Genomic DNA, 4485 nt, shown 5'->3' with positions numbered 1-4485 from the left:
AATGTAACTGGTAAATGTGACTGTGTAACTGATAAATGTGACTGTGTAACTAGTAAACGTGACTGTGTGACTGGTAAATGTGACTGTGTAACTGGTGAATGTGAAATGTGACTGTGTAACTGGTGAATGTGAAATGTGACTGTGTAACTGGTGAATGTGACTGTGTAACTGATAAAATTAATGTGCGTCTGTCAGGAATGCAACACGGGGACATGCACTTTCGTGCTCGTGTCTTCAGCAGTTGGGGAGATCTGACTCAGTTGACTATACGGCTTACAATTAAGATGACTGATTTTTGAGTCTCGTGTTTCAGCCTTCTGAAATAGATCTGAGCTTCAGTGCGTGGGAATGATTGGTGTGTAAGCGCTTTGGTTTGCTCTGCTAAAAAAAATTTAGCGTCATATAATGGTAGTGTGTGTGTGTGTGTGTGTGTGTGTGTGTGTTTCCCAGACCATGGAGTATCGGGTCTTTACTTTCGGTGTTTCCCCCCCCCCCCCCCCACCGTTTTTGTTTGTTTGTTTGTATTTTTGTGGGGGGGGGGGGGGTCCCCTTTTTGGGGGGGCGGAGGTGGGTGTAGGTAGCAAGGGGGGGGGGGGATAAGGGAGGGGTGAGTCCCTTTTTTTCCTCCATTTTTTAAAATATTTTTTACATGACGAATCAACGCGCCTTCCTCACTGGTGTATAGTATAGTATATTAGAGAGAGAGAGAGAGAGAGAGAGAGAGAGAGAGTGTGTGTGTGTGTGTGTAGATATCTTATTTATGAGTCTGTGCTTCTCTCCAGCTGTGTGGGTTGATCAACATCACGTCGGCCTTGACCTTCCACACACTGACCTGTGTGACCGTACCAACTGAAGAAATGTCGAACTTTTGTTGATCTTGGGCGGTTTTCTACTGTGCCACATTCGTCGATAACCACGGACAGGGCAGCAGTGTCATCAAGGTAGGTGTGGGTGGGTGTGGGTGGGTGGGTGTGAGTGTGCCAGTGCCTCTGTGTGTGTGTGTGTGTGTGTGTGTGTGTGTGTGTGTGTGTGTGTGTGTGTGTGTGTGTGTGTGTTCTCAGTTGTATGATTTGTTTTATTATTGCCATCATTATTATTAACATAGCCAATCTGTGTTCTCCTCGGTATGCACTCATCGTAGAATAGTAATGCAACACCTCTATATTTTTGTCAGCCTTGCATCGATTGTTATGCATTTTCTGTTGCTATGGTCAAACTCTTTTCAAGAGCGTTTCAGGGACGGCACAGCAATTGCTAAACTTGGGGGTTTTTTGGGTTTTTTTTCGGCAATGTGATCTTGCAAAGAGTTGCCAACAAAACTGAACGTGCAGTGTAAAAACCACCGTGACAGTGCGATTATACCATTGTACAGAGTAAGATAAGTCATGGACACACACACACACACACACACACACACACACACACACACACACACACACACACACACACACACACACACACACACACACACACACACACACACACACACACACACACACACACACACACACACACTGATACGCTTTTTTTTTCTTTTTCTTTTTTTTAACTGTGTACTGAACACATTTCTGGGATGGAAATTTAAAATGTTAGATCCCCATCAGGTATATCAGACATTGATGGACGGTGAGTTCAGCTGAAATGTCAAAGCTCGACTCACACATGTCTTATCGAGGCGAATTCAGCGGCACACAAAACGAAGTTTCCGTTCCATTTGCAAGGAATCTCTGTCGGTGGTCTGCCTTGGTGTATCGGCACTTTGTTATCTGTGAGCTATGCCTGTGTGTATCTTGTATTTGTATTTCTTTTTATCACAACAGATTTCTCTGTGTGAAATTCGGGCTGCTCTCCCCAGGGAGAACGCGTCGCTACCTTACAGCGCCACCCATTTTTTTGGTATTTATTCCTGCGTGCAGTTTTATTTGTTTTTCCTATCGAAGTGGATTTTTCTGCAGAATATTGCCAGGAACAACCCTTTTGTTGTCGTGGGTTCTTTTACGAGCGCTAAGTGCATGCTGCACCCGGGACCTTGGTTTATCGTCTCATCCGAATGACTAGCGTCCAGACCACCACTCAAAGTCTAGTGGAGGGGGAGAAAATATCGGCAGCTGAGCCATGATTCGAACCAGCGCGCTCAGATTCTCTCGCTTATACCTCTAAGCCATCGCCGCCAACACCCCCACCTCTATAATTAGCACGTCAAGGTCTTTTTGGCAAAAAAATGATGTCTGTTTCAACGTCGTACATGTATCCCACAGGTCGATCTCGGTACCATTAGGTTCACAACAGTGTGCTGAAGTCATCAGCAGCCACTCAGAGCACCTGTTGAGCCTTATGAATTCTAGTGTCTATGATGGAGCGAAGGCAGGGCTCTTCGTCTGTCCCGACAGGCTGTATATCAGTGAGTTTATTGAGCCTGTGGTGATTTGCCGAGTTGGTGGGGTGTCAGCTGGTGGGCGTCTGCAGTGCTTGTTTGGCCTGTGGCTTGCTTCTTTCGTTTTACCGGGTCAGGGTTGTCCAGATCAGTTCAAGTTGTTTCCCTGGTCAGTGGTCAGTCCTCAAGTAAGGTGAGAACAGTTATTGTCTAAACACAACTGAATAGTTTTCATGAGAAAGTTGCTGTCTTCGTTACATGTAACGTATGTATACATACGGTACGATAAGTTTGTAGATCGATGCGTTGGGCGTGGCGTGGTGTAGTTTCGTAACATCAGTGTGTTGTGGTTGTGCAGTTGTGTCAACAGCCTGTAGTGTAGTGTAGTGTAGTGTAGTGTAGTGTAGTGTATGATCAGTTTCAGCAAGGTATTCAGTGTGTTGTGTTGTGTTGTGTAGCCCGGCGCAGCGAATGACCTTTCCGTGATAACAAGTGTAGTGTAGTGTAGTGTGATGTAGTGAACAAGAACGTCGGACTTTCTTGCATTTACACTGGTTTCTTTACCGTATGCCAAAAGCGATAACGTTTGTTTATGAATCTCATCATTCCGAAAGACGAATACCTAGACCTCACTCAAGGTCCAGAGGAAAGGTTACAAATACAACAAAATAACAACAACAAAAAGCCCCCAAAACAATGTGTTATATGTCTGAAGTCATTGTCCATTAAAAAAAAAGCAAAAAAAAGCAAAAAAAAAAGCAGAAAATTGTCTTTAATCACCTAATCGATTATGACAAAATGAATTTTTAGAATCCCTCTTATCAGGGGAGACGTCGTGATATGTTCAGTTTAAAACGTTGCTTTGGTTTTTTTTTCAAAGACAAAGAATTGAAATTCATTGATAAAATGGTGATGTCGACTGATAATAATTCATAACGTGTTATAGATTATTCACACACACACACACACACACACACACACACACACACACAGATGAGAGAGAGAGAGAGAGAGAGAGAGAGAGAGAGAGTCCAACCAGGGTTGGAGAGTGGAGGACACGTTGCTCAATGTTTGCAAATCGCAAACACACCCCTTCTCTCTGTGCTTCTGTTTTTGCAGCTTCTTTCTCTCTCCTCTCCCTCTCTCTCCTCTCTCTCTCTATCTCTCTCTCTCTCTCCTCTCCCTCTCCCCCCCCCCCTCTCTCTCTCATGAGGTGTCAGGTGAATGTTCTCTTCTCCTCACTCCCATCCCCTCTCCTAACTTCCTGTGATTTGTAAAACATAGTAAACTGCTGTGGGTGGGTGGGTGTGGATGTGGGTGTTGGTTTTCTGTCTCTATTTGTCTGTCCTCCCTTTCCGTTTTTCTGTCGGTTTCTCTGCCTGTCTGATTTCTCACCCTCTTTGTATCTGTCTGTCTATCTGTCTGTCTGTCTGTTTGTTTGTCTGTCTATCTGTCTCTCTCTCTTTTTCTCGCCTTACTATATCTCTCTCTCTGTATATATTCTCTCGCCGACCTATCTTTTTCTGTTCCACTCTGTGTGTGTGTGTGTGTGTGTGTGTGTGTGTGTGTGTGTGTGTGTGTGTGTAGGGGTGTGTGTGTTTCTGGTGTGTTTGCGCGTGGCAAAATTCGATGGACCACTGACAATAATCTGCCACATAATCATGGATGCTTGTTGGATGGTACATTGTCAGTAACCTGTGACCGACTTTTACTGTATGTCTGACAGACACCTTAATTAAAGGCGTGGATTCGTCTGTCCACGCCAGACCACCCACCTAGGTCTCTGTCTGTCTGTCTATCTGCCTGTCTGTCTGTGTGTCTCTTTCTCTTTTTCTGTCTATTTCTCTGTGGGTCGGTCTGTCTTCATCTCCTTCTGTCTGTCTGTCTGCCCCCCCCCCCCCCCTCTCTCTCTATTTTGTTTTTCTTTCTTCAACCCCTCCTCCTCCCACCTCTTTCTCCCTACCTCGTCATGTAAGTGTCCATATCATCATATCTTCATAATCACCCACTTTCTAGGTCACCTCTCTCTCTCTCTCTCTCTCTCTCCACACCTTTCTATTAACTCTGAGAGGAGTGATGAAGATCTTGATGACCACGCGAAGGTCAAGGAC

General features: G+C 44.9%; 1 protein-coding gene across 4 annotated transcripts in view; it reads left to right on the top strand.

Annotated features, from left to right (window-relative positions):
- Nucleotides 1-835: 835 nt before the first annotated feature.
- The window catches only part of LOC143284458 (cholesterol transporter ABCA5-like), a 75781-nt gene continuing 72131 nt past the window's right edge, over nucleotides 836-4485 (top strand). For 2 of the 4 annotated variants that reach the window (XR_013055541.1, XM_076591108.1), the window contains exon 1: nucleotides 2413-2567. The gene's annotated coding sequence lies outside the window, so the exon portion shown is untranslated. Of the gene's footprint in view, nucleotides 942-2409; nucleotides 2568-4485 lie in introns of those variants that run through there. The other 2 variants (XM_076591133.1, XM_076591155.1) reach the window with 2 other exon arrangements.

The sequence above is a fragment of the Babylonia areolata genome, chromosome 1, assembly GCF_041734735.1.
Source record: "Babylonia areolata isolate BAREFJ2019XMU chromosome 1, ASM4173473v1, whole genome shotgun sequence".
NCBI classification, from domain to species: Eukaryota; Metazoa; Mollusca; class Gastropoda; order Neogastropoda; family Buccinidae; genus Babylonia; species Babylonia areolata.
The sequence above is the reverse complement of the archived record's forward strand: the minus strand, read 5'-3'. Positions and strand labels throughout refer to the sequence as shown.